Source organism: Mus caroli, unplaced genomic scaffold (assembly GCF_978045245.1).
Source record: "Mus caroli unplaced genomic scaffold, Mus_caroli_1 scaffold_10, whole genome shotgun sequence".
In the NCBI taxonomy this organism is placed as follows: domain Eukaryota; kingdom Metazoa; phylum Chordata; class Mammalia; order Rodentia; family Muridae; genus Mus; species Mus caroli.
In genome coordinates this window covers 94866549-94891461 of record NW_028227265.1, presented here as the reverse complement: position 1 = coordinate 94891461, position 24913 = coordinate 94866549, and the positions used below count along the sequence as shown (strand labels likewise).

At 46.4% G+C, this 24913-nt stretch overlaps 1 long non-coding RNA gene across 1 annotated transcript; it reads right to left on the bottom strand.

The window, feature by feature from the left end:
* Positions 1 to 20536: 20536 nt before the first annotated feature.
* LOC147002466 (uncharacterized) lies at positions 20537 to 23899 on the bottom strand. The gene is made up of 2 exons (XR_015048730.1): positions 23456 to 23899; positions 20537 to 20763 (listed from the first exon to the last, which is right to left on the bottom strand). It is a non-coding gene; the product is annotated as an uncharacterized LOC147002466 (long non-coding RNA).
* Positions 23900 to 24913: the final 1014 nt, after the last annotated feature.

The following is a 24913-nucleotide window of genomic DNA, read 5'->3' as shown; positions in this document are numbered from 1 at the left end:
TTTAGTGTGTATGCTTCCTGCCATGGTAGAGATAGTTGATATATTTTAGATTTTATAGTTACTATTTGATTAATCAAATAACCATAGAAAATGTGATGAGTTTTAACTATCCAGTTCTGACTTTCCAATCCCACATCTATTTGGAAGCTCTCTTAGGCATGTGACTCAAATTAGCAAGGCAAGCAAGCATAGGGAATAGCTCAGGCACCTGGGGCGCCACTTGTTTTGGGCTATATATATATATATATATATACATATATATACACACATATATAAATATATATACACACATATATACAAATATATATATACACATATATACAAATATATATATACACATATATACAAATATATATACACATATATACAAATATATATATACCTCTCTTACAGTAATGCACTTGGAAGCTCAAGACCATCATCTGAATGTTAGCTACACACTCACACCCCTCTTTAAAAAATGCACCTAACAACCTGTTAGCAACCCAGGTCCCTTACCTACACCGGGTTCATAGCAGCCCTTTGATGATGCTCCATTTATATTCAAATACATCTTGGAACATATCTGGGACTAACTTAGGAAGAATCCATTATTTACATCTCACGCTTGTGCATAATTCAGCATACATATTATTAAAATCAGATGCCTTGCGGGGACGAGGCATGTGTAGTTGAGAAACGATGATACGTGGGTCATTCCCTGACCACTAGAAACACTAGGACAAACAGCTCTGCCTGGCTATAAAGACACCTTTGGCTATGGATTCCTGAGCTTGTTTTACAGGCATTTGATGATACCCCATTGTGCCTGCAAGCCTTTCAAGGAGGCAGCCTAGGGATCTAGAATTTCCAGCTGCTTGGTACCACTATGAGAACATAGAGAGGGTCTAGCTCTTCCTGGAATCCATCCTCCTGGGTGCCAGGGTCTTTATTCAGCTATTTGTATCAGCAGGTCACTGCTCACATCAGATCCACGGAGCCTTGGTTCGCTTCTTTGTACAAATACTATGTGCCTCCCAGGGAAAAACTGCACAGATCATGTAATCTGACCTTTCCTTAGCCTTTCCTTCTTTTCCTTCTCCTTCTCCTTCCCCTGTCTCTCCTTCCTTCTATTCTTTCTCTACTAGGCTGACCTTGAACATGAACATAACATCCTATGTCTGTGTCCTGAGAGATGGAATTACAGGTGCACACCACACCTCATCCACCTGGCCCTTCCTTCCTTCCTTCCTTCCTTCCTTCCTTCCTTCCTTCCTTCCTTCCTTCCTTCCTTCTTTTCTCCCTCCCTCCCTCCCTCCCTCTCTCCCTCCCTCCCTCCCTCCCTCCCTCCCTCTCTCCCTTCCTCCCTCCCTCCCTCTTCTTTCTGTGCTTCTTTAGCCAATAATAATAGAAGAGCTGAAATCAGTAATCTTCCATGGAGCAGATGGATTTTACTATTTTCAAAAATGCTCACGTGAGGGATGGAGAGATGGCTCAGCGGTTAAGAGCACTGACTGCTCTTCCAGAGGTGGCTCACAACCATTTGTAATGGGATCTGATGTCCTCTTCTGGTGTGTCTGAAGACAGCTACAGTGTACTGATTAAAAAATGCTGATCTTTTAAAAAATGCTCATGTGAAAGATCAGGAAAACAGGCAGGTGAACCGGAGGCTAAGCTGAGATGTATTAGTTTCTTAGTACTACTGTAACAGATGACCACAGACTGGATGGTCTAAACCATTACAAATAAATTCTTCTCAATTCCAGAAGCCAGAAGTCTGGTATCAAGACAAGAACAGAGCAGTGTTCTCTCCCAGGTCTCTGGAGGTGGGTTGGAGCTGTGGGACTCCCTCCTGCCTGGGTCACTTCAGCTTTCCAATGCACCGGCTTGTTTGTTTTCCTGTTGTGGTTGTTGTTTGTAGCTACATCACTCTAAACTCTCTCTCTCTCTCTCTCTCTCTCTCTCTCTCTCTCTCTGTTGTAGCATACTCTTCTTTCTATGCCTTTTTCTTTTCTTTCTTTTTTAAAAGATTTGTTTATTTACTTTATGTACATTAGTACACTGTTTCTGTCTTCAGACACAGCAGAAGAGGGCACTAGATCCCATTAAAGATGGTTGTGAGCAAAGATGTAATTGCTGGGAATTGAATTCAGTGCTCTTAACCATTGAGCTATCTCTCCAGTCCCATTAACTTATTTTCTTTTCATGCTGAGAGGATACCCAACAAAAGCAATGTAAAGAGTATAGGGTTTGTTTTGACTTACAGTTAAGGATAATAGCAGACACTCTGTCTCTCTCTGTCTCTCTCACGCATGCTCACTTGTGGACATATCAGTGAGTCAGAATTTGCTGAATGATAACACGGAGTGGCCTCAACTATGCCACTCCTGTTTGGGCTTTTACATTTCTAAGCTAACCAGAGTAGCTACATACATGATCCATCACCAAGTGGCACTAAATAATAGAATTAAGGCAGGGATCAAAAAGTTAATTAAAATAAGAAGCTAATTAATGTTGACCCTAGAAGGGTAATATGATCCCAATTACTAAATCAGCTAATTATGTTCTCTGTTCCTGGAAGCAATTCCCACTTCATTGTCTTGCTTCCACGAGAACAAACTGAGATGCCCAATGTGCAAGGAAAACAGAAAGGGACAGCACCCATTTCCCCACCTTGTTTCCCAGCTGAGCATGTAACTAAAATACCTACCTGCTACCCACTAAAGACTACAGTTCAAGTTCAAGTTCACATTTCATTTCATTGCTTAGAATACAATGACTCCGGTTCTCACCAGCATCTGAGCAGGGGTTGGCTTTAGCAAATGTCCCAGACAGCCTCCTGGGTGGCTCCTGGCTTGCTTACTGTCAACTCTGGAGGTCAGAAGCACAGACAGGCTCTCTAAAGCTGACACTCAAGTTGCTGTGTCTGGGCTGTCCTGGCTGCTGGGATCTCTGTCCAGCGGTGCTGCTACTGTGGTATAGGAGGAGAGACCGGGTATCCCTCAGGGCCATCATCTGCCAACTCTTCACAGTCCAGACACTTCTTGGTGTTGAAGATTCCAGCTCTAACTAAAATCTCATCTCTTTCGGTTGTCCCCAACCCTCGCCCCCTGCCCACACCCTCCCAGGTAGAGCTGCTCTTTCTCTGCGCCCACTTCCCAGGTGTTCGCCACAACATGGCGTCAGTTCGGTCAATGAATAAGCAGTCCATAGAACCACACAGTGCATTGTCTGGATGGGACTTAGCAGCCACTTGCTCCGACTTACACTTTCGACAGAGGCTATTCCCTAGGGTGCAAAGTGGTTTGGTTTTACCGACATCTAATTTTATTATCAGCCTTTTGTCTTCGTTTCCTGGGACTTCTGTGATGGTTGATGTACCACTCGCCAGGTTGCTTAAACAACAGAAATGTCCTTGCAGTTCTAGAGGCTGGGGGTCTCAGTGCTGGCAGGGTTGATTCCCTAACACGGCTGTGAGCTGTTCTCATCGGTTCCAGATCCTTCCCTGCTTTGGTGTTTGGCTGACCATCTTTGGGATTACTTGTCTTGGTGGGCATCTAACATCATCATCAAGTGACATCTCCCCTGTATAACATGTACATATCCAAGCCTGATAAGGACATCAGCCTTAAAGGATTCAGCACACACCCCACCTTAGCATCCAGTGAAACCAAGTGTTTATTTCAACTGATTACATCTTCCATGAACCCATTTCCAAACCAGGTCACAGATTGAGGTTGCGGGAATAGGACTTTCAGGTATGAAGTCTGGGAAGGACAGAATTCAGTCCATACTTCTGTCCTCACTTACTGTGGGGGTGAGGTCATTGTTACAGGGAACTAGAGTTTGTCCAGCCAGGAAGATCAGGAGTTGAGGGAAGTATACCCAACAATTCTGCAATAGAAGAACGTGTTAACATTAAGACACAGGGATCTTTACAACAGATTCTACATTCTTTCTGTCTTTTAAACCACTCTGTAACAACAATGGACAGAGAGCATTCCAGGGCGTTGGTATCCCTCGGGAGGCACAGAGTGTCTATGAGGAAGGCTGAGCCCTTTTAGGGGGAACAGCCAGCACAGGCTCTCTCTCTGTGGCTGACCACCGATACTCAAGCCTCACATTCAGAGCCTCCCACGGAAGCCATTGACATTTGTCTAGAAACTAATTGTGCTGTGGTTTGGGACACGAAATGGAAAAAGTTCGGTACGTGTTGCAATCCATCTTGTTGTAAAATGACTGCCATGACACAGCAGAAAAATTTTCCATTAAGTCAAAGGCAAACCTCAATCTGGAGACCAGAGAGGCTGGAGCTGGAGTCGGGCCTCTCTCGTACAGAACCGCCATTGCTTCTTAACAGCACTGTGGTCACCATAACACTAAGTTCCTAACCCCTCTCCCTCCAAGAATCCTGCCTTCCTTTTCCTCTCCCTCCCTTTCCTGTAACAGCCAAATCTCAGCCCCACGGGCATCCTGACCATAGCCACGTTCTGCTCTCAGCCTGGTTTAAACCTCCTTTCTTTGTGAAAGCTACCCCTTCCTCTCCAGCATTTGAGGCTCTCTCTCTCCTTTGAATCTCAGTTGCCATTAAAATCTGGAAACCCACACCCTCCAAGTCAACACCCAGCCAGAAACTTCATAGCACAATGATGCATGCTGTTGTGACTTGGATTTGAAACGTGCCCCAAAGGCTCTTGTGCGGAAGGCTTGAGATCCTCGGCACAGCAACAATCAGAGGCAGAGCTTGGGGAAATGACCAGCTCGCAGGGCTCTGACCTCTGCCACAGACTAGTCCCTTGAAATGAATTTCTTTACTTACTTCTGTCTTCCCTCCCTACCTTTCATTCTTTCCTCTCTCCCCCTCCCTTCTTCTTGCTCTCCTTTTCTTCTTACCTCCTTCTTTGCTCCCTGCCACCTCACTACATAGCCCAGGATGTCTCCACGTTCACAGTCCTCTTGTCTCAGCCTCCTAAGTTCTGGGATGACAGGCAGGTGCCATCACATCCAGATGATGTGTTCATAACTTCAGGGGATATCTGGGGATGGTGGAAACCTGGGAGGTGGAATCCAACTAGAGAGAACAGGTCTTTGGAGACAAGCCTCTAGGGACTATATCTTCTTGCCTGTTGCTTTCTCTCTGATTCATTCTCTCTCTCTCTCTCTCTCTCTCTCTCTCTCTCTCTCTCTCTCTCTCTCTCTCTCTCTCTCTCTCTCCACTTCCCTGCCTCCAAGAGGTGAACAGTTTTGATCTACCACAACATTCCATCCTAACAATGGAGCCAAGTGACTGAATGGAAACTCCAGAAACTGTGAACCAATGCCAACCTTTCCTCGCACATAGTGCCTAATTTCTGATGGGGACTGTGCCAGAGATGCAGAATCAAATGCTCCACCTGAGACTTACCTAATCAGAATCTGTTTCTAACAGGAGGCCTGGGAATAGGGTGGATGCTGAAGTATAGAGGTTCTGGTATTCCTCAATATCAACTTCAGAGTTAAGGCTGAACTTGGGCTTTCTCTTTTGAGAACCATGAATGGCTTTTCTCTCTCTCTCTCTCTCTCTCTCTCTCTCTCTCTCTCTCTCTCTCTCTCTCTCTCTCTCTCTCTCTCTCTCTCTCTCTCTCTCTCTCCCCCTCCCATGTATTCTATCTGTCCTGGGCTGACCACTGAGTGAAAACTACTATTAGCATCAATTTTTAATATCTCCAGCCCCACTCAGTTCTTTGCCCACCAGAAGTTAGGTATCGCACACAGGATTGCAAATCTGAATTTCTGAATTGAGCCTTAGTGGCTTTCTGCTACATTGCTGTACTCTGCTATATCTCTGTGCTACCCCCAGGGTGTGACAACCCGGGGAGGACTGTCAGTTGATTCAACCTTTTTCTAATTTTTAAATTGAGGGTCAGGGGGTGCCAACCTTGGAAGGGAACTTCCGGATCATTGAGTTCCGGGATGACAGGCAGGTGCCATCACGTACTGATGGTGGGTTCACAATTTCAGGGGATATCTGGGGACAGTGGCCACACAGGTGGCGAAATCTAACTGGAGAGGACAGGTCTTCTGAGACATGCCCCTGGGGATTATGGCTGTTTGTCTGTTGCTCTCTGACTGCCTCTCTCCACTTCCCCTCTCCGTGAGATGAACAGCTTCCATCCACCACACACTCAGTGACAAAACACTCCTCTTCACTTGAGAGAGGAGAAAACTGGTCATGGTCTGAAGAAGTACAGATAGCGACATTCCTTCCTCCACCCACCCGCTTCCTGGGTTCAAAGAGTGTTCATTCAAAGAAAGTCACCCTGACCCACCCTGACCATTGCTGGAACCTGCAATGCAAATGTGCTATCATTAGGGGCTCTTAGAAACTGTCTTGAGAAATAACCCTCACAATTACCAGGTATTCCTTGTGACATTTGTGACTTTACACTTCCTTGTGACTCTTAACTGGTATTTTTGGTATTTTCCAACAACGCCCTCCCCACCTCCTTGAGTTGTGGTTTCTTCCTTTAAATACCCCCTTACTCAGCTACTCGGGGCGCCACAGTCCTCTACCCCTGGGTGGTGTATGACCGTGGGCCCAAGAGTGCTCTTGAATAAAAATCCTCTTGCAGTTTGCAGCAAGACCGTTTCTTGTGGGTGATTTTGGGGTGTCGCTTCTCCTGAGTCAGAATGTGGGGGAGTCCTCACGTTGTGGGTCTTTCAGTCCAGCCTCAGCTACAGCCAATTTCACAGCACCTGGGAGCATTAGGGGGCTCAAGAACCTGTGCCATACTAAGTTATATTAAGAGTCAACTCCTCAATAGACGGTACAGGGTGGTCGCCCCAGTAGGTTTTCAACTTCTAAACACGTTAAGAGGACTCGGAATGGATAACGGTTCCTGGAAGGGTGGAATAGTTTCTGCTCTGCTCCATTATCCTGATTCAGAGCTCACTGGTCACATGGGGCGGGGGAGTGAATGTGTGAGAGCCCTCAGAATTGCCTTCACTGTTCTGCTATCACTAGTTAACGTGTCTTCATCCTAATCCCAACACAGGAGTAGTGCGCAAGGTGGTAGAGTCTGTTAGATGCCCACAAATGCTGGGGTGCCCATACCTCCAGCCTCACCCCAGCTCTTGTGAATAACAACCATCTTTCCACGTTGCTGAGTCTTTTTGAAATGTTGAGAAACCATCAGCGATAAAATCCAGTTCTCAGACTCAAATTATTCATTCAGTTCAGGGTGATGAACCCATGGATTCTGGAGAGCAAGGGCTGTGGGGTGGCTGTGGTCCAGATATGAGCTGCTCCCACACTTGACAGACACTCAGATGACGATGGTGGTGGTGGGGAGGATGATGTTTGGGAGGGTGTGGCACCATGGGAACACAGGGCTTTAGCAGTTGGCATAGGCCACCATGGGAGGGGAGGTCCTTTGAAGGCGATACTCTTCTTCTGGTTTGGCTTTCTGATCTGCTAAGATGTAGAGGCCATACTGCAAGCTTCCGTGACCATCGATCCACTGAGCTGCCATGCCTTCGCTCTCATGATGAATTGGTACCCTCTGAACTTTGACCCAAAGTTGTTTTGGCCACGTTGTAGAGGTTTGAATAAGAATCTTCCCCATTGGCTCAAAGATTTGAATGTTTAGTTACACTATGTTAGGGGCACTATTTGAGAAAGATTAGAAGGATTAGGAGGTGTGGCCTTGTTGGACTAGGCGTGGCCTTGTCGGAGGAAGTATGTCACTGGGTGTGAGCCCTCTCCCTCCCTCTCCCATCTCCCTCCTCCTCTCCTTCCCCTCCCCCTCTCCCTCTCCTCCTTTCCCCTCCTTCTCCCTCTCTCCCTCTCCTCCTTTCCCCTCCCCCTCTCTGCCTGTGGATCAGAATGCAGCTCTTAGCTCCTGCTCCAGCACCATTCCTGCCAGCTGCCATCATCTCACTGTGATGATAATGGACTAAATCTCTGAACCGGTAAACGAGCCTCCAACTAAATGCTTTTCTTTTAAAAAGCGGTACCTTAGGTCATGGTGTCTCTTCACAATAGCACAAGTGTTCTGTCCAGGAGACCCGAAAGGTGACTAGTACAAGAATTTTCCTCAGGACGATAGCCACTGAGCACACTGACCTCTTTAGGGTCACAGCTCCACATAATAATTTCAGCTTCATCACCCACCAGCCCCACCACCCTCCTAGCACCACATACTAAATCTCTGCACTAAATCACATATTAAATGCCAAGCCTAGGCTGGGTATCCTATATCTATTACTAAGTGGCTACCATGTGCCCTTTGTACTGATCCAACTGTGAAGCCTAGGGGCTGAATTTTTATCCCTTTGACATAGGGTAAAAATATACATCAAAGACAGGGAAAATAACTGTGAAATCAGTAGTCTGAGATGTTTATGAAAGGAAAGGACCATGTCAGCATGGACCTACAGATAGCCCAAGATATAACATCTGTATAATATCTTAATAAATATATATTTCTATTTAAAGAATGATGCAGTTAAATATTTAAATAAAATAGACTTTTGTGTGTTTATATTAAATTATATATTTATGTATCTAAATAAATAAAAATAGACACAGTATGAGTTATCTGAATCTATACAACGACATGCGAACACATCCATCCTCTCTGTACATACTCATGTAGCACCCTTATTTTGTATATGGATAATATACAAATACAATATAAACACTGTATGTATACATGTTATAGGAAGAATTATAGGTCTAAAGGGTTTATACACTCATGGATATGTTGTTTCAACTGGCCTAGTCTCTGTACCCCACAGGCCTACAAAGTTGAAATAGCTAAACAGCAATTGTATATATGTGTTTTCAGGGGACTTATTAGGGTTATCTGTAGTGAGGAGGTCTGTCCATGAGGTGGTGATGTTCATACAACAGAAGCAGGAGGGAACAAACCGAGGGTGTTGAGAGATACCAATGAAACATGGGCTAGTAATCTCATGCTCCTTTCCCACTCCCAGGTGTGGCTCCTGCCTGGCCTCTGACTTGCCAGAGTGTGGAGCTCACAAGGACACTTCTTGGCAGTTCTCAGCTCAGCCTCTACAAGGCAATGCATGCTAAGCCACTAGGAATGCTGGCTCCATCTGGTGGAACTCAATTCATGCTCACTCTCTGGCTCGGGGGTGGCCTTTGTGTTCACTGATCTCTGTGGAAGCCTTCCAACTGACAAAAAAATAAAAAATAAAAAAAGCCTGGCTCTGAGCCTCTGGGAGTCTCAGCTTCCTTGGCAAGCTTCTTTGGCCCTTTCAACACACCTGGAGCTTCCTGCTGCTTAGAGTCCACAGAGACTGGACCCAGGTCAACAAAACATCTCCGCATATGGCAAACATTCCCTATACCAGCTTTCACAGATCAACGGATGCTAAAAGTGGAAAGGCATGGAACAGAGAGGCCCCTCTGAGTAGTCTCTGATGGGAGAAAAGATGCCGTGAACTTCTGCACCACTAAGGCCGCCCCTGGTGCCATGTCTTGTTTCTTGCCCGAAGTTGCAGTTTCAAAGGAACTTATCACGCATTCATTCATGGTTCTTCTCATCCCCAAGACAACTTCAGGGAGGAAGGATTTATTCCATTCATAGCTTCATGGTGGTGTCTGTCTGTTGCAGCGGGAACGTGGCTTGCTCACATCCTGGTGGGTCAGGAAACAGATACAAAGAGCTCAGGCTGGAAGCACAGCCAATCTACCTGTGTGATCACACTTGCCACCTCAGCCCTGTGTCCCAAAGGTTCTACAGTTGCCCCAAACAGTGCCATGAGCTGTGAAGGAAGTGTGTAAATGCACAAGCTCCTAAGAGACACCGTGCATCCCAGTTCTAGCACAGAGATCTCAGCAGACAGCAGGGTTGGGTGGGGGTGGGGCACTGGGCTGTTTGGCGCCTGTCTTAGTCAGGGTTTCTATTCCTGCACAAACATTATGACCAAGAAGCAAGTTGGGGAGGAAAGGGTTTATTTGGCTTACACTTCCATACTGCTGTTCATCACCAAAGGAAGTCAGGACTGGAACTCAAGCAGGTCAGGAAGCAGGAGCTGATGCAGAGGCCATGGAGGGATGTTCTTTACTGGCTTGCCTCCCCTGGCTTGCTCAGCCTACTCTCTTATAGAACCCAAGACTACCAGCCCAGGGATGGTCCCACCCACAAGGGGCCTTTCCCCCTTGATCACTAATTGAGAAAATGCCTTACAGTTGGATCTCATGGAGGCATTTCCTCAACTGAAGCTCCTTTCTCTGTGATAACTCCAGCTGTGTCAAGTTGACACACAAAACCAGCCAGTACAATTGACCCCTTGTCAACTTGACACACAAACACATCAATAGTAAGCCTCAACCCTTACATTCTTATTCATCCTCAAGATCTAAATAACGTTAAAAGTCCCACAGTCTTTACATATTCTTAAAATTTCAATCTCTTTAAAATATCCATCTCTTTTAAAATCCAAAGTCTTTTTACAATTAAAAGTCTCTTAACTGTGGGCTCCACTAAAACAGTTTCTTCCTTCAAGAGGGAAAATATCAGGGCACAGTCACAATCAAAGCAAAAATCAATCTCCAACCGTCCAACGTCTGGGATCCAACTCACGATCTCCTGGGCTCCTCCAAGGGCTTGGGTCACTTCTCCAGCCATGCCCTTTGTAGCACACACGTTGTCCTCTGGGCTCCAGATGCCTGTACTCCACTGCTGCTGCTGCTCTTGGTGGTCATCTCGTGGTACTGGCATCTCCAAAACACTGCGTGACCCCTTCAGTCCTGGGTCTTCAATTACAACTGGGGCTGCACCTTCACCAATGGCCTTCCATGGCCTCTCACAGTGCCGAGCCTGAGCTGCTGTGTGACCCCTTCATGCCTTCAAAACCAGTACCACCTGGGTGACCCTTACACATTACCAAGTCCCACTGCAGAAGGAGTACAACCTTGCCTATCTCTGGAACACAGCCTCTTTGTGCTTTCAGAAAACACTTCCCAGAAGATGTCACCTCAACGATGCTGGTCTCTTCTTAATCACCGCTAATTTCTTAGCTCCAGCTAACCAGCATCAATAGTCCCAGTAATGCAAAGTTTTTGCTTTAGTAGTTCTGGTATCTTGTTAATCACAGCTGATTCTTCAGCCCCAGCTAACCAGAACCACAGAATCTTCACAACCAAAGTAACAATGGCCCTGAAAAGAGTCTTTAATTTTCCCTCTGAAATTTCACAAACCAGGCCTCCATCTTCTGCACTGTTCTCAACATTATCTTCCAAGCTCCTACACAACATCTGACAGAGCTCTTAACAACAAATGGATCTTCAAGCCCAAAGTTCCAAAGTCCTTCCACAGTCCTCCCCAAAACATGGTCAGGTTGTCACAGGAATACCCCACTCCTGGTACCAATTTGTCTTAGTCAGGGTTTCTATTCCTGCACAAACATTATGACCAAGAAGCAAGTTGGGGAGGAAAGGGTTTATTTGGCTTACACTTCCATACTGCTGTTCATCACCAAAGGAAGTCAGGACTGGAACTCAAGCAGGTCAGGAAGCAGGAGCTGATGCAGAGGCCATGGAGGGATGTTCTTTACTGGCTTGCCTCCCCTGGCTTGCTCAGCCTACTCTCTTATAGAACCCAAGACTACCAGCCCAGGGATGGTCCCACCCACAAGGGGCCTTTCCCCCTTGATCACTAATTGAGAAAATGCCTTACAGTTGGATCTCATGGAGGCATTTCCTCAACTGAAGCTCCTTTCTCTGTGATAACTCCAGCTGTGTCAAGTTGACACACAAAACCAGCCAGTACAGCGCCCTTTACTGTGTTCAGACTATTTAGAGACCTCACTATTATGGCTCTTCACAGAAAGGCAAACCAGCACCAGACGGCAGGAGATGATCATGCCTGCGTAAGCATAAAGATGTTTACAGACTAAGATCTCTCTGACTGCTACCTAGATGTTACAGGCTCAGCTTTCAAATGAAACAGCAGTCCTTAACATCTGGGAAAGCCTTTTGAGTGTACAGGATGTTTTCTCATCACCTAGACCAGAACTGAGATCTGCCTCCCTGTGGCCATTCTCTGCATGATTTTCCCTTGGGGCAGGTTCTTCCTGGGACTCAGCAGTGGGTGAATTTGCCCTTTCTTTACATGTGTGGTCATGCTCTCTTGGAGAGATGGCTCTGAAAGCCCATTGGCTGATTGGGAGTGGGAGGCTATACTGATGCCCTTGTCCTGGAGGCAGGGGGTCGCAGAGAGCCAGGACTGGAGAGTCCACACATATTTGTGACGCTCACGGTGAGCTGAGGGAGGAGTGGCTTAATGGATGTACATTTTGCCTACCTCTCAGTCTTATCAGGTGGTTGCATAAGCATAACAAACCAAATGTCAGCGATGCAGGGACCTTTCAGCAAAGCCTGGCTTTCTTACTAGCTTCACCACAAAGGGAGTCCAACTTAAACTTAAGAGCAAACTGAACCTGCACTGAAGAGGGACCAGAATCTAATCATCTCTGGGCCATTCTGAGCTTGCTGCCCTGATAACAGTAATGATTGATAATTACAATGACTGGCGTTAATGGAGGACTTAAATGCAGATCCAGTTGTGTGCTAAGTGCCTCCCTGTATCAACTTACTTCACAGCCTTGTCAGGTACGTATTACTCATGTCCAGGTACTCAGAGATGGTGTGACCCGGTCCCCTGCCCCTCCGGGATCCCATAGCTTGTACATGGAAGGCGGGAGTCCAAATTTGTAATAATGATTCTGTATTTCCCAAATGCCTCTTGACCTACTTAAGTCTGTGCTGGAGGAATTCTATGAGCCCCCAAACTGCAATGAGTCCCTGGCATCCAAGCAAGTCCTGGCATGGGTGTGTTCTATGGGAGAGGACCTGGAGCAAAGCAGCCTATAAGGACCAAATAAGATCAGAGCCTGTTGTGAGGGCTGGAACCCCTATTTTCTCTTCATCTTCCTTTCATCCCAATCCATAGGTGGACCAGTTCCAGTGGGATCCCTTTGAGTACCGTGCTTGGGACATCACATTTAGAAAAGAGTGTGTTTATCTTATGGATGATAGTGACGGCCTCTGTCATGAAGGTCTTATCAGAGAATATTCCTCTAAAAAATGTGTGTGTGTGTGTGTGTGTGTGTGTGTGTGTGTGTGTGACCAAGGAGGCCCCAAGAGGCCATTAATACCCTTGGAGCTGGAGTCTGGTCCTGGGTGCTGGAAGCCAAATGTGGTTGCTTTGGAAGAGCAGCAGGCAATCTTACCCACTGAGCCATCTTCCAGACCCTCCAAGGTCGTTCCTTCATCTTGACTTTGGCCCCAGCCTTGGACTCCAGCCTATGCCTACGGCAGGCAGACCGCACTGAGTCCATCGTTATCTTGGCGAGATGGCCATGGGTTCATATTCTATGTTTGCCTTTTTTTTTTTTTTGGCCCCAGCACACAGAACATGGGCTTAATTGCAGCTAGAAAGAGAGCCTGTCAAGGAACACAGAGAGCCCTCTCTTACACATGCTCTCTGATAGTCAATCTAATTAGCATGCTTCAATGATTAAAGCTGCGTAACCACCCAGGGCTGAATGTTACCAAGTTACCCTGCTAACGCATGCCCAAGGGGCACAGGTCCGGAAGCAGCTTACAGCCAGCTGCAGTATCAGAGCCTCAGATTTGTTTGATCCTGACTCTTCTCGGCCATGAAATCTCCAGGCCCTTCCTGGCCTTGATGTCGCACCCAGAGCTGTGATCTGGCTCAGGTCCTGGATTCTGGTCCTCCCTCTGCAGCCACCTCTCAGTTTGGTCCAATCCTTTTTCTTCCTGGTGCCCCACATAGCCACCTGCACTGTGTGGCTACAAATATTTGCTCAGGATCATTTTAGCAGCTGTGAAGTGTCTTGGGATCTGTGCATGAAAAGCGCTCTATTCAAGCTTATGAACCAAGTGATGACTCTGGCCCTGTGCACATCACAGGAGACAGACTGGGACCTATTCATCCTTCATACAGTCCGGATTTTATTCCGAAGCTTCTCTGGGTGCCAAAGGCAGAGGACTTGTCAGGGAACTGAGCAGTCTTGCCATTTTCAAAGAACCTTCTATTTGGTAAAGTTCCTCTTCCCGTTGTTAACTATTTCATTACATGTTAGCCAACGTAAAGGCATCAGGTAAAGAAAGGAACAACTATGCGAAGAGAAAGCTCTTCTTATGGAAGCATTAATTATACGCTGTTGAGAGGATGAAGGAAGCCATTTTCCTGCTGGGATCTGCACTGTTCGCATACCGGACACCTCTGGAGTCCACCCTACACAAGTATTTTCTACTTTCATATTTAGTCTTATAGGTCTGTGGGGCATGATTTTTTTTTTGTTTTGTTTTGTTTTGTTTTGTTTGTTTTGTCAGGGCATCTACAGTATAGACCAGAGAATGCACACACTATGTCTAGAATTTGTTAGGGACTCATTTGCGTGTCTTAGTCAATGTTGGCTACTGTCACAGAACATCATTGTCTGGGTCACTTGTCAGCAACAGAAGTTTAATTCCTACAGTTCTGGAGACTGGCAGTCTAAGGTCAGGTGTTGACATGATCAGGTTCTGGTGAGGACCCTCTTCCCAGTTAAAGATCCTCATGTGGCAGATAGAGGACAAGACTCCTTTGTGGGGTCCCCTTTGTTAAAAGCTCTAGTCTCATTTATGAGAACATCCCGTCGTGACATAATCACACCCCTGGACAGCACAGTGTCCAACGTTACCCTTACGGGCATGTACATTGTGGCTTCCTTCCGTTCTTAGTGGGAACGACAAATCTATCTTTTCTTTTCTTCAGAAAAGTCTAGGATACTATGCAGCCCAGGCTGTCCTCAAACTCTTCAATCTTCCTGCTGTAGCCTCCCAAGTGCTGCGGGTTATAGGTTTGTGTTACCATGACATAGCAAATATCTCATGCAAATTACTGAAGTCTTACTAAGCCAGGCCGTGTCTTCCTCGTTCTTCCTCGTTGGCATAATCCCCTCTCCTCCAATTCTTTGCTCAGCAGACCCAGCCATCTGGTTTTCTTTACTCATTGTGGTTTATTCAAGTGCTAGGGGTTCTGGCTTTCACTCCTCATCTCTCTCCTCCAGAACACTCTGCATCCCAAATGCTGGGTTTTAAAAAATCATCTAGACCTATGTGTAAATGACATGATCCTAGAGACTAATTCCATGAGCATTTTGTGTGTCATGTTACCTCTTTCCTTTCAATACCAGAATATGGGATTCCACGTGCTGGAACCTTGTCTGAGGTCCTTTCTCCTAAGACCCTGACGCCACAGAACCCATCTGGTGTTCCGTATATCCCCCTCTTTAGATATTTGTCAGATGACTCAGTGGGTGAATAAACAAAAATCCTTTGAAGCTATGCTGAACTCATTTTGCAAAGGCTCTGTCTTTAATACATGCAATGCAAACCCCGTGAGTCCCCAGCTCAACTAGCAGAAAGCCACAATTCTTCACCTGGTATGCCCATCACTTCAGCTATGTGGCAGTTTCCCTATGGCCAAGAACCAATCTCTAAAATCTCTAAAGGGTCCAGTGAGCTGCCATTCATTGAGAGCTAGGTAGAGTAGAAGGGTCTTTGTAAGAAACGTTGACTATAACCTGAGAAAACCAGGACAGAGGTGGAGCCAAGAGTCCTGCTTAAAGGTCTTTTATGGCAAGTCCCTGTAGCTGAAGTGTTGGGGCTTCTGGGTTCACGTGCACAATAGCCTGAATGCTGCTCTTGAAGAAGGGAGCTGGCTGGGGCTATACCATGCCCTCCTGGGAAAGATCTGATACCTAGGCCGGTGTGACTTAGGAGGGAGGGAGCACACTAGTAGAAGTGAGTGCTCCCTCCCTCCAGAAGATGATGTCTGTCTTGTTGCTGAGTGGAGTATGTTTAAAGGAGGGCCGAAGAGGACTACAGGATGTCTCTAGCAGCCCATGAGGATGAGAAGACTCACACACAAGAAGAGACGTGAATGCAGAGTGGAAAAAAGCATAAATCAGTTCGAACTCTACTGTCAGAATGGCGAGAAAGAACTAAGTCAGCTTAAACTAGCTCAATGTGTGTAGAGGCCTTGTTTCATGTCGGGATGAGTTCAGAATCCTAATGGAAGAGCAGGGAGAGGAAGGAAGTATGCTTTATCTCTGCACATACTGAAATGGACACACCCTCAGGGATCCACAGATGGCTCTGATACCCAAAGGCAGCTGGGAAGACTGACAGCTCAGAGGATGAAGGGCTTGTATTGTTTTGCTTTTGCTTCTGTTTCTGAGTTAAATAATGAGAATTTTAGTAGTGTGTGTGTGTGTAGAACCTAGGAAGATATATTTTTTAACTTCAATAAACTAATATTGGGCTGAGGTTGTAGCCTATTTGCCCAGACTGTGTGTGCAGTGCACTAAATTTGATCCCCAATATCACGAAACAAACACATACAAACATACATACATACATACATACATACATTCATACATCTATTATTGAGCAAAGAAAACTTGAAGCTAGAGGACAGTTTTATATTTAAATGGAGGATTTGGGGGATTAACATGAAAACGTATTATGGTACTTTCAGAAATCATCTGTTCTTTTGTTTTACAAAGAGAACTCAGGAGTATCTTTGGAAGTTCTGAAATATACAAACTCCTTCCCCCAAAGAGGAAAACTGCTCCCGTTCACTGCTTTGGCCTATACTATACCAGTTACCATGACTAACACAAAACGTCTAAGTCTGGGTACTTTAAAAGTAAAAAGTTTACTAGCTCCTAGTGTGAAGGCTAAGGCATCTGATCTTGCCATAGCCTCCTTAATCACATGGCATTACAGTAGATGAAGTCACCGTTGGATCATGTATAAGAAGGAGAGTCTAGTTCTGTGAGACAGGAGGCTAGAGAATAGGAAGGGCTTGCTCTGTATAGCAACTGGCTCACACAGGAACTAACTGGGTCTACTGGAAAACTATGTTAATCTTCTAAAAGAGCATCTATAATGATTTAACCGCCTTCCACATAGCTCTACTCTGTACGTGTGTCTGTGTGTGTGTGTGTGTTTCATGTGCATCTGTGCACATCTATATCTATGTGTATAGAGGCCAGCAGTTGACATTGGGTATCTTCCCCAGTCATTATCCATCTTATTTTTTGAGCTAGGATCCCCCACTAAACCTGCAGTTTGCACTAGACTGGGTGAACTGCTGGGGTCCTGTCTCTGTCTCTCCAGCACTCAGATTATAGGCACATGCCATTGAATTCAGGTTTTAAAAATATGAGTACTGGGCATCTCAACTGATGTCTTCATGACTGAAAGGTGAGAATTTTACCAAAGGAGAAGTCTCCATAATCTTTGGCCTCACCTCCTAAAGACCCCATCGCCTCTCACAGCACTGCCCTGAGAAATTCAATTCTTGGGTCACACAAAGCATATCTACACCAAAGCAGCAAGCTATGCAGCGCACTCTGGGCAAAGGATTCTGCGAACGCCATACCACAACAAACAATGCCACCCACATGATTTTAATAATAAATATATGAAAGCAAAAACAAATTTCTCTTTGTTTGCAAAGGAAGAAAACCAAAAACTTCAGACATGAAAACAAGGGAGATAACAGAAGAATTGTTAAGCAGGTTGAGCCCCCGGAGCTAGCAGGAGCTAGTGAAAATAATTACTACCAGCAGAGGTAGATCATAGAACAAAAAGGACGCTTTCCCTCCGTGCCAAATGAACAGAACAGAAAATGTAAAAAGACAGGGAAAGAAAACTATTTAACAGGGCAAAAATACGTCAACAAAAGCGTAGCTTTGGACCCCTCTTCCTAAGTTCTTATAACAAGGGTTAACATGTTAAGGAGAGGCTAGGGAGATGGCTCAGTGGATAAAGCATGTAACGGTTGAGTGTAAGGACCAGAGTTCAGATCCTCACGGCCACTTAAAGTAGGGTGGGTGTGGCGATCCATCCCAGGGCTCTGAAAAATGGAGGCAGGCAATCTTCAGCTGGCTAGCTAGACTAGGTGGAATTGAAGAGCTCTGGGTTCAGCCAGAAGTGGTGCCTAGGAAGATGAAATGGAGAGCGATGGAGGACCACACCCAGCTTCTACCGCTGACCACTACAAGCCATACATATGAACACATATAGCCACACACACATGTAGAAACAAAACAGCAAGGATCCAGGTGTCATGGTGCACATCTGTAATCGGGGTTTACTGAGGCAGGAGAATTGAGAGGTTGGGGACAGCCTGGACGGGAGAGGAAGACACTGTGGGGAGCCGAGCTGCGAGCAATTGCCATTATAAGATGGCGCTGGCTTCCGCTGTGCCTAACTAGTAAACAAGCCTTGTGCGCAAGTGCGAGAGTGAACTCACGCCTAGTCACTGCCTATCTGGGGCATAGTAATGAGGTGATGGGCGAGCAACAAATCAGGAGCTGACACGCCACATCAGGTGCTGAAACGCCACGCTGAGGGCTATATAAGCAGCACCATTTTCCGGGGTCTGGGTCTTCCCTCCTTAAGAAGCAATAAAGCTTGCCACAGAAGAATCCGGTTGTCCGAGTGTGTTCTTGCCAGCGAGAACGATAGCTCGGGACAAGACACTGTGTCAAAAAGTTGTAAAGGAATGAATTTAAAAGTTAAGTAGTAAACAGACAGACAGACAGACGACTGGCCTGGTCTAGCTGCTTACAGAGATCACTGAGAAGCAGGGCAGGTCCCGGCTAGGAACTGTGGGAGCAGAACCCTACATGAAGGCTGAGGAGCAAGACTCAGCAGGAAAGAAGAGGGGGCTGGGGATATTATGTGGCTGCAGTCCTCCGTGACCTTCCCCTGGAAGCCGGTTATGTCCTCTTTGACATTAGGACGGAGTGGACTCTAACAGTTCTGAAGGGCCTTGGAAGGCATGCAGATAGCGTGAGCCAGGAAGTAGCCAGGGATTTGGTAGTAAATCAGCTTGAGGAATAGTATATACAAATTAGTCATTTGAATCCACAGTCTATCAGTGTATTAAAGGCTCTGGCAGGTCGTGCAGCTAGAGAAACCAGTTCGATTCATCAATGTCTCCGCCAGCAGCCACGCAGGGAAGCCAGAACTCTATAGGCCACTTGCTCACTTACTCCGTATGCGTGTTCAGCAGCAGCAGCAAAACTGACCATGGCATCTGCTCTGGCTGATCAATTGCTAATGCCCTCTCTTCCTCACGTCCACGTGTTTCTGCCTGAAGCTTAACCTGCAGTGAACAATATGGAGGCACTCCAAGTGGACGTTTTCTTCTAGGTAAACCCTCTGCAGATGTCTGTGCAAGCTGCAATCTGGCTGCCAAACCACTTCGGTCTTAGAGAGTGGTTTTGCAGGAGTATCGTGTCTCAGAGCCTCCCACTATCATGATGACTTAGGCAACACCCAGCTCACCTCGTTCCAAGAGCGCGGCGAAACGGACTCCGCAGAGTTGAGGCTTTTTGTTAATGGGGTCAGGTGCCCTGAAGATGTGGGATGACGATCCCTACTTACCACAGCAGCCTCCTGGTTGCAGCCAGTATGCACCTACTGATGGCTTTAGGGTACTTCCCTCATCTCTTCTCAAGTTTAACCTACAGTCATTTGCGCACCCTTAGGGTGGTGGCTGAACAAGCTGTTTGGATCGGAAGACTTAAAGCTCACATTATTTTACTTTTCAATTCTGTTTTAATTATCTAATGATAGATCTCGCCGAAAGGATTAAGTCCAAATCACTTAGCAACTCTTCCCGAGAGCCCCTCCCACCACTGACCAGCCAGAGGTACTGGGGCTGAAACACTGCGGAAACCCTGCTGTCTCCTCAACGGGCCACTTGTGCTGTTTGCTTGCTGTTGTCTAACAAGCATGTGAGATGATTATCTTATGAAGAAGAAAGGTTTATTTTGGACTCCGGTTTAGGTATAGCCTGTGGTTAGTTAGATCCATTATTTTTAGGTCTTTGGTGGGAGTGCCATATAGTAATGTCAGGGCGCACAGAGCAGAGAAAAATAGCTCATTAAATGGCCAGGTAGGGAAATACAAAAGAACAAGGTTAGGGTCCCACCCTCCCCTTCAAGGACTTGTTTCTGGTACCCTAAAGACTTCCCTCTGCCTCTTTCAGTGTCCACTCTACCTCAAAGCACCAAACTGGAAACCAAGTCTTTAAATACACGGGCCTTCGGAGAATATTCCAGATCCACTGTAGTCCCATGCTTCCTCCAGGTCTTGCTCTTCTATAGTCTGTCACTGGCTGTCCTCTTTCCTTTTCTCCCCTCATGGAGGGACAGCCTGTCTGAGGGACTGTCATCTTATGCCAGAGCTTGCCTCTCCTCCCCTGGGCCTGCTGTACTTCCTGCCTCCTGGCCTCTGACAGCGCCCAGGGAAGAGGATTGATGGTCACTGAGTGCATGATGCTTTTACTACTGGGTTTCTGGGTTCCATGTGGAGACAGGAAAGCCTTCCCACAGTCATCTCTAGCTATCAATCAAGAGCAGAGCCGGCATGGCCCACCCTGCGTAGGTGAGACAGGCCTGGGCCCAGTGGGTGCTTTGCACAATCTTAAGGAAACAAACAAACAAACAAACAAAAAAACAAAACCATTTTTTAAAATGCTCTTCAAAACCAACATGGACTAAAAGATGATAAACTGGTCCAAAAGCCACCCTGCTTGCTTTCGAGAGGGATGAGGAGGCCAAAGCTGGCGGAGCAGAACCGTAGGATGCTCTTGTTGTCTCAGGCAGTGCAGAGGAGCAGGCTGCAGACTCCCTAAACTGTGGTCTCTGGGGATAGGGAGAAGCTTACAGCTACTTTCTCTGAAAAGGGGCAACAAGAACAGGTAGCTGGTGACTACTTTAGCACCTATGCATTTAATTTCTATCATTTAGTGAGAATCTCTAAGAAGCTTATTTTTCTTTCCCTTCCTTCCCTTCCCTTCCCTTCCCTTCCCTTCCCTTCCCTTCCCTTCCCTTCCCTTCCCTTCCCTTCCCTTCCCTTCCCTTCCCTTCCCTTCCCTTCCCTTCCCTTCCCTTCCCTTCCCTTCCCTTCCCTTCCCTTCCCTTCCCTTCCCTTCCCTTCCCTTCCCTTCCCTTCCCTTCCCTTCTCTCCCTCCCTCTCTCTCCCTCTCTCTTTTTCTTTTTCTTTCTTTCTTTCTTTCTTTCTTTCTTTCTTTCTTTCTTTCTTTCTTTCTCTCTCTCTCTCTCTCTCTCTCTCTCTCTCTCTCTCTCTCTCTCTCTCTTTCTTTCTTTCTTTCTTTCTTTCTTTCTATCAGAGCTTAGTCCACCTTTGCTAATTTTTCTCAGAAACTCCTGAAGTCAAAGGAAGGGCAGCCCAGTTTCCAGACCTTTGTCTCAGCCTTGCAATCACCTCTAGGCATTCTGGGTAAGCAGACAAACAAGCTTGAGGCAGGGCAAGCAGGAGCTACCCCACCTATTTCTTTTCTCAGACTTTCCTCGTCAGGGAATTAGGACAACAGCGACTTAGCAACAAGGATTTGGTCTCTATAAACTTATTAATGTCACTTGAAAATACAGTAAGTTGAAAATTCACTGCGTACAGTTAAGCAACCAGGTCACAGTAGCTTTCCTTGTTCCTGTCAGGTCAACAAAGCTGATGGGAGCTGAAGCTTCCTGCTCCACCCAACATGTAGAGGAAAAAAGTCAAGATATGGTGTCTCCTGAATGGACATTTCGTTCTTACTACAGGAATAATATTGATGATGATAATAATAATAATATAATAAAGTCAAATCATTAAAATTCAGAAGCCTGAGTAGTCATCAATTTATATTAATAAAAGCTAAAAACTCAGCCCCACACGAAGATAATCGTAGACCATGGAAACTAAATGGGACACAGGGTTCAGTTAGTCCCCCTCCCCTACACTTCACAAGGTGGAGACAGACAGGAAGATATGCTGAGCTCAAACAGCAAAAGACTTGGTGAAATCCTGCAGCTATTTCCTCTAGAGGACAGAGACACAGTTTAAGGTCCTTTTTTAAATAGCCACCATTTTCCAGTTTGGCTTTTTAGCAGCAGGACAGCAAGCAGAAGGATGGGCACAGAAGTGAGGAGAGCACTTTGAAGCGACAGGCACAAAGGGAGAGGGCGTGAGGAGGCCGCCTGAGCTTATTTAGATGAATTCCTCTCTAAGCAAATCCTCACAGACAGGAAATGGTATAAAATATTTATGTATGAATGGATATATTGAGTTGCTCATGCCTTTTTAAAATGTCGTAATGTATGGATGCAGTTATATATCTTAATTGCTAATTCAATAAACATTATTAGCATCTACTAGACTAAACCCATAGGGATTAGAGTAAAAGTGAGGATATAAATATTCATAACGAGAAGGGCAAACATTCGCTGACGGTTATGCTTGATAGGCTGGACAAGTCTTGGCTTATTTACCCAGAACACTAAGTATGGTTCTTTCCCCACTTTATAGGTGAGGAAATGGAGACTTAGGGAGTGACGGAACCTGCCCGTGGTGGCAGAGCTGGAAGGTCTCAGGGCAGGTGGGTGGCAGAGCTGGAGGACGGTAGAGCTGAGAGTCTGACTCGGACTAGTGCATTAGGCTCGTGAAGCTTGCATGAGAACTCTTCCCCACGAATTTGGACTGGACTAGGTGGAACTCATCCGAGCAAACATCACTCACGCCAGGTCAAGGCTCACAGTGAAGGGAAGAAAAAAAATGAGGTAGGGGTCTTCAAATGGAGGAATGGAACGGAAGGCTTCAGGGAGAAGAAACTCACAGGCAGGGGTGAGCAACGCAGGTGAGAGGAGCGTGGGAAAGTACACCTTAGAAATGGTGGGGCGGGGCTTAGCAGCAGCAAGCAACACATGCTAAGAAATGATGCGAGGGTTGGACTGCTCACATCCCAAGGGAAGCAGCGCGTCTTGAGTTCAGTGTAAGAGGAACATGTCTTGATGCAACGAGGATGGAGCAAGATCTGGAGATGACAAGGTCATTAGTGGCCACTGGAGCGCCTCTTCATGGAAGCAGGCAGCGCACCTGTCTGTCTGTCTAGCCTTCGAGTTGTGAGCTGCCAAGAACTGCGGAAGCTGCAGAAAATAATTCATCTTCCCTTCCCATTCCCTTGGGTTTTAGTGACTCTGGAGTTTGGAGATCAGCAATAGACTACAACCAGTAGGTCTGTAAGGAAGGGGAGGCGTGACCAAGGAGAGGCTGGCTCCTAAAGGAAGCGTTTCTGTGTAGTGAGTCTGCCTTCAGAGAGCTGAGTGCTTGTTTAGCTAAGTCATAGTTTTCACACTAAGGACCATGAACCAGGCTAAACCACAGACACCAGCCAGCTACATGACCCCAGTACCTCTGGCAATGGCTGTTCATCTTTTCTAGTTTGCAGCGTGGGTTTTGTCTCATTCCCACTTCCTGCCCCTAAATCCTCTCTAACCTCCTGCTTCCTTTCCTCTGTCCCTGAGGGTTACCCATGTCATTCCTCACACGTTGGAAGCGCAGCGCCCCCTTGTGATTATGACCACTTACCTTGGACTCTCTCAGAAAGCTGAACAAAGTAAAGAACTGTGGCTCCACCTCAAAGACTCTCAGCCTTGTCCTCAACCAGCTCCCCAAAACCATTAGCGCCACTGAATCGGTTTTATTTACTAAAGTTTAAGATCCACTGTCCTGGGAACGGAGATCCTGGTGGCTTTGAGATTTCTGTAGTTTTCTGACTCCATTAAACCTTCTTTGGAGAGCATAGCAGCTCAGGAGAAGGCCCCGAGTCAGCGGTGGACACGCCTCCACTCTTCGCGTTTTACATCTCAGATGTGTTTCCCTTATCGGGGGTCAGTTTCTGAGGATGGAAATGTCGTCTCCAGCTCCCAGAGCCCAGGGGACATTTATTAGACGCTGTGAAGATGACATTGTTAGAGGGTCCCCTTTCCTTCTTTCTTCTTTTTTTTTTTTCTTCTTCCTTCTCTACTGCCACCCCACCCCCCACCCCCCAGCCCTGGCTGGCATTGAGCATAAAACACAGGTTTTAGAAAGTGGTTAATGTTTAAAGGGGAACTCATCAGGCTAGGCAGGGCATGGGCAGGTTGCTCAACGGACAAACAAATCCACCTGCTTTGTTGCTCCCTAAGCTAACAGGAAGCAGCCAGGAGATGGTCACTCACCCAGCAGTGGCTCACACCACCTGGCAAGCCACCGACAGGGCGACAGCACAGCGTGCTGCAGTAGCAAGAGGCTATAAATAGACTTTTCTAAGAAGCTGCAGGCTGGTGCTGGACAGGCCTGATGCGGAGGCCTGGTGTGTTGCCCTTCAAACAGATAGGGAAGAGTTCTAGAAGGACACTATAGAATGTAAGCCTCCTCCCAGTCCCTCTTCTTTCCTATTTTGTTACCTGCACCTGAGAGTCTCCATTGGGCTCTTAATTGCTGGCTCCTAGCTTAACAATACTTGAGACAAGAACAGAAATCCCTTGGTAGGTCTTCATGAGGGGAGCCTCGTTCCTATTGCCCCATACTTGTCTAGCTTCTTACTCCTTATGCATGACCCTCTCTAGTGGTCAAGTCTCATGTCCTTCTCGCCTTTTCCACAAGACTAATTTCCCTACTCCTCCATTTGTTCATGTTTTCCCTGTTTGGACTCTTTGAATGCATTCCCCTTTGTTTATAATTGTGGTCTGCATTTTAAGCACGTACACCAGTTCTTTACAGACTAAATACATGCATGCCTATCAGTCTGTGTGAAATACAAGAAAAGCTTACTTTTCATGGATAACCTGTGATAAACAAACATGAACAGGAGTTTTATAGTCCTCCCTGCCCACCACCAGGTCATTTTGCAGATTCTGTAGCGGGTATCACTGAGCACAGTACCAGATCACTCTGCTGAGCTCTTGAGGTTCCAAGTCATGTATTTATCCACTCATTCATCATTTTTAAGTGACTACTGTGCTCAAGCCCTGGGCTAGACTTGGGAGCTAATAGGAAGGAGGC